Raw genomic sequence first — 5,530 nt, 5'->3', positions numbered from 1 at the left:
AACGCGCATAACCGATCCTTGTAAGCTGAGCTGCGCCAGCACATCACTGTTTACTTATTTTATCTCTTCTTATGTGAGGCCCTTGGCGCTGGGGCCTGCAAAAAAGGGGCCCTGACCTCCTGCTCATTCTTCATTCACTCGATGGCAGCCCTGCCCTGTCTGCTGGGTCAGAAATGCTCCGAAGTTCCGGGGAGACTGATTTGACTGGGAAGCCGGCTGCCACACCTCAGGAGCTGGGATCACGTCCCAGTTTTGTTCATATCCCCAGTTCCAGAGAATGAGATGGTGGGATGGCATCACCAACTCAATGGACATGAGTTTGGGCAAACTCTGGGAGATAGTGAAGGACAGGGAAGCCTGGCGTGCTGCGGTCCATGGGGGTCGCTAAGAGTCGGGACACGACTGAGCGATTGAACGACAACCACCAGTTCCAGGACAGGGCCGGACCCACTGGCTGCTTCTCCAAGATAGAAGCTCATAATGAATTGTAACTAAAACAATCCAGAAAGGGATTAGACCCACAGAGCTGTGAGAGGAGTGGACCCTTGCCGGCTGCATTTTCACCGCTGGGTTTCCTCCGTGTGGGTCCCTGCTGATCCATGCTTCTTTAGGTGCCACCCACAAGCCCCCAAACCCACCCCTCATCTCACTTCTGCTGCTTCCCCTGCAGGCCTCAGGTGCCCGCATCCATTCTCTCTTCTCCTGGAGTCCTGGGGTCCCCGTTTCTCCCTGTACTGAGAGCCATAAGGCCAGACGCTTCACACTCAGACAAGGAATGGAGGCAGGCCTGCCCATCTTGACTGCCTTCTGCCCAGCCACTCAGTCCCTCAGCCCCTGAAGGGAATAAGGGGACCCCCTCCTTTTTGTACATGTACCACTTCCTTCTCTTGTGTACACAAACCCCAAAACTTCCTTCTCTCTCAAAAAAAAGCAAGTATTATCTAAATAAAGAGAAATAAGTCATGGGGACAGGATGAAAGGAAGGGAGGAGATGAAGGCACTCCAGGTGAATTAATTACTCCAGGAAAGACCTGAAGTAGTTGGTGCTTCCTTGGCCTGAGAACAATAGCAAAGAAAACTGATGTGTAAGCCAGAACTATTCACATCTCCATCCGTCACTAAAGATATGTCCCACCCATTTTTATGTTCTCCTTCAATCCCGTGTGCCAACATAAACTACCATCTCCTCTGGCTGTCTCAAGGTAACCTGGAGAAAAATGAGATGGTGGAATTCTCCAAGAACAGAACAAAAGTTTCCACATCACCTGTTTTAGATACAAATAAAATGGCCAAATTGTCTCAATTCCAACAGAAGAGGGATAACTCTTGCACTTACCAAGAAAAGGGAATAGCCTGCCTGTAACCACGGTCACTGTAGAAAAATCCAGCCTTCAAAGCTACATCAATGATCCTGGTGTCTGAGTTCCTGAGCTGAAAGTTAACCGTTCTTCTTAATACACTCTGAACACATGTGACTCCCTGCTTTAAAGCAAATGAGGGAGAGACTTAGCATTAATTAAGCACCCAATAGAGCCCTCATGAAGACTCTGTGCTCAGCACAGAATACCATCTGTGCACGCCCCATGAAGTGTACTTTTTATCCCATTTTAGAGATGACATAAACACGCAATGGAACTTATGAAAGGGGCCCAGGGACACACAATAACTAAGCAACAGACTCAAAAGTTCCCCTGACTGCAGCCCTGGACACATGTTCCAGATCTAGTTACTGTTGTCGCTTTACTGTAGGTTGTCCAGAATGAATCCCAGGTGCGGTGTCATCAAGACCACGAAAGGAGGCAAGCCCCCCTCCTTTTCCTTCCCTGCAACTGCCCTTCATGGAAGCCAAGCACGAGGAGAGAGAGGAGGAGGAGGAGATTTAAGGTGGGGGTTATCAGAAACCAGATGGAAATTCTGAAGCTCATAGCTATCAGGTCTTTAGGTTTATGGGCTCAAGACACCGAGAGGAACCATGTTAGCTCTTTTTTAAGAGTAGAGGCAAGAAATGATTGCCTAAATGAAAATGGAAGGTTCCTCTACCGGCAATTCATCACACGGTCCTTGGATTGCATGTACCCATTAATCAGCCCCTCACCTGACCCCTATTATGAGCGTCACCCGACCTCTGCCCCCACCACCCCCAGTTAAGGTCCTGGACGGAAGGGAGTGTGTCTCATTCATCTTAGAACCCTTAGGACCTGGCAGACAGAGTTGTTGGCAGAGAGTGAGTGTTAAAAAAACAAGTCTGTTGAGCTGGACTTGTTTTTTCCGCCTTTATTCCCAGAGTACCCGTTTGGCCTCTTTTACCTGCCTTCTCTAGACTGTGTCTCCTCCTCCACTCTTGCTCGTGACCCCGTGCATATCAGGATTTCAGCGCTCACAGAATTGCAGGAGGAGAATCTGTCGTGTTCTGAGTCAGGCTGTACATCCTTTAAGAACCGTTTATTACTGAGTTTTGTACCCTCAGCACCTAGCATGATGCCTGACACACAGGAAATGCTTATTAAACATCCATTAAGTCGGATTGACTCTGGCAAAGGTTGGTGAAAAGGTGAGTCTCTAACATCTGAAATCTTTAAATACAGTCTCTGGAACTTTGAGCAGATAATCCAAGAGGACAGGGTCAGGTCAAACTAGTTATCAAACACAGTTTGAACACAGTGTGGATAGCTTCGTTCCTAAGAGTAGGATTTGTGTATTTTCAGGAGTTGAGAATCCTTTCAGAGCATCATGAATTTAAACCATTCTGGAATCGCCTGTGAATAAACCAGGGGAATGAATGACTATTTAGCTTGATAAACACAGCCTGACCATGAGAAAAGCGATCCGAATGGGCAGCGGCATTGTAGACACATGACTAGGCTGCTTCCAGTTCTCCTGCCCAAATCCCAGCATGACACAAAACCGATGTTGGGGTGTCCATTTCTTTACTGCAGCACTTCTTAGAAACTTGAATCATCTGATATCCATGGGGATACTTCCTGAGGGACAGGACACACCTTGCTTTCCAAACTCCTCTGGCCACAGGGTACTTCTTTAGTAGAAACTTTTTCCCCACCCTCTGGATGTCTGCACCCCCATATGGATCTGCCCTTCATTATATTCAGTTCCACAAACACCAGTAACAACTCCTCACTGAGCCTGAGGTGGTGTTGCAGGTGTGGGAAGGGCTACACAGAGAATGATGGACAGTCTCTCACCTTGGCGAGCATTTGGTCTCATGTGGCAGAGAGAAGGCAGAATCAGAGAAGAGGCAGAGCTCAAGCCAGGAAGAAGGTCAGCACAGGACAGGTTTCCAAGCAAAGCCTAAAGCTGTGTTGGGGCAGAAAGTGGGAGACAAAGCACTTGGCTTGGGTTGGTCGTGGGATCCGGGAGACACTCCTTGGAAGAGGTGGGCTTTCCCCTGGCAGACAGGAGATGGTGAGGGGAGGGAAGCGTGCCACCGAGGGCAGGAGAGAAGACATACATGGGGAGGCAGGGCAGGGAGTGGTATAATGGGGAGAAAGCCTTGAAAGGTGGTTTGGGTCACATGACAAATGCTACACCAGGAGTCTGTATTTTATGGGGAACTATGGAAGGTCTTTACGTGGGGGAATGACATAACTAGAGCCACATTTTAGACCACACAGGCTGGGTGATGTTTACCTTATACTGTCTGTTAGTCCACATACAACTCTGTAGGAGATGACTGATTCCAACGTAGGATGAGTCACGGTGAGAACACACCGAGCTTCATGTGTGTGTCAGTCTTCGATCTTAGAAGTAACAGTGGAAAGGTTTTCCAAAGAAGATCTATTTTGTAATTATTAGCGAATATTAAAGATTCATGTATGGCTTTTTCCCATCTTGCAAGATGGCGGGTGAAAAGGCTGAGAAGCCAGATACTAAGGAGAAAAAACCTGAAGCCAGGAAGGCTGATGCTGGCGACAAGGCTAAAAAGGTGAAGAAGGTTAAGAAGAGGGAGCCCCACTGCAGCCGAAACCCTGTCCTGGTCAGAGGAATTGGCAGATATTCCCAATCAGCTATGTACTCCAACAGGCCTTGTACACGAGGAAGTATTCAGCAGCTAAAACCAAGGTCGAAAAGAAAAAGGTTAGGGTTCTTGCTACTGTCACAAAACCAGTTGGTGGCAACAAGAATGGAGGTACCTGCGTGGTCAAACTTTGCCAAATGCCTAGGTGTTACCCTACTGGAGACGTGCCTTGAGAGCTGTTGAGTCACGGCAAAAAACCCGTCAGTAAGCACGTGAGGAAGCCGCTGCCAGCAGCACTCGCGGGCCATTCTGATCATCCTCCCTGGGCGCCAGAGGCAAGAGGGTTGTTTTCCTGAAGCAGCTGGGCCATGGCTTGCTGCTTGTGACTGGGCCTCTGTCCCTCAGTCGAGTTCCTCTGCATAGAACACACCAGTAATTGGTCATTGCCACCTCCACCAAAATCGGTATCAGTGGTGTGAAAACCCCAGAACGTCTCCCTGACGCTTACTTCAAGCAGCAGCAGCTGCGTAAGCCCAGACACCAGGAGGCTGAGATCTTTGACACAGCGATACGAGATCACAGAGCAGCACAAGGCTAATCAGAAAGCTGGGGACTCAAATTCTGCGAAGAAGCAAAGCTGTCCCTCAGCTCCAGGGCGACCTCCGCTCTGTGCTGGATCTCACAAATGCAATTTATCCTCACAAAGTAGTGTTCTGAACTTCTTGCAGAGAACCTAATTAAGTAACTTGTCCATTAAAAAAAAAAAAGTGAATCTAATTGATTGTATGGCAGAAACCAACACAATATCATAAAGCAATTATCCTTCAATTAAAAATAAAAAGACCTGATACAATAAATAAATATTCTTTAAAAAGAAGCTAGAGAAGAATTTTTAAAAATGAACTCTTAAAAAAAAAAATTATGAGTTTCCCATAAGTTTACCCTGTGCTCAGAAGTTGGTGAGGCATAGACAGCTCCATGTCACTTCCCTGATTAGGTTATGTAAGTCTTACAAGCAGACTTTCTCCCTTGCTGGCTTTGACACAATAGGCCTGCATGTGGGAGAGATTCAGGTCAAGGACTGAGGGTGGCCTCAGGTCTTGTAAAAAGCCAGGCCCTGAGGGAGGCAAGGACGTGAGGTGGCCCTTCAGTCTACCAACCTTCAAGACACTGAATACTGCCAACACACACTGGCTCTTGGAAGCAGGTCCTTCCTCAGCTGAGCCTTCAGATGAAACCCAAGTGTCGGCTGATGCCTTGGTATCAGTTTGGTGAGAGACCCTGAAGTCCAGGACCTGGCTCAGCTGGCCATGGACGCCTGTCTCACAAAAACTGTGGGGTGATAAAGGTGGGCGTTAAGTTGCTAGGTTTATCCTAGGAGTCTGTTAAATAGCAACAGATGATGAGTAGTAGACTTCACCTGGCAACCTTTCTTTCCATATTGTATCAGGTCTTTTTATTTTTAATTGAAGGATAATTGCTTTATGATATTGTGTTGGTTTCTGCCATACAATCACATGTTTTAATAATTATATTCCAAATGATCCTACAGAATTT

At 47.4% G+C, this 5,530-nt stretch overlaps 1 pseudogene; it reads left to right on the top strand.

Annotated features, from left to right (window-relative positions):
• The first annotated feature begins 2,308 nt into the window (after positions 1-2,308).
• Positions 2,309-4,690, top strand: LOC129622366 (60S ribosomal protein L6-like; annotated as a pseudogene).
• Positions 4,691-5,530: the final 840 nt, after the last annotated feature.

This window comes from Bubalus kerabau, chromosome 11, assembly GCF_029407905.1.
Source record: "Bubalus kerabau isolate K-KA32 ecotype Philippines breed swamp buffalo chromosome 11, PCC_UOA_SB_1v2, whole genome shotgun sequence".
Lineage (NCBI taxonomy): Eukaryota > Metazoa > Chordata > Mammalia > Artiodactyla > Bovidae > Bubalus > Bubalus kerabau.
The sequence above is the reverse complement of the archived record's forward strand: the minus strand, read 5'-3'. Positions and strand labels throughout refer to the sequence as shown.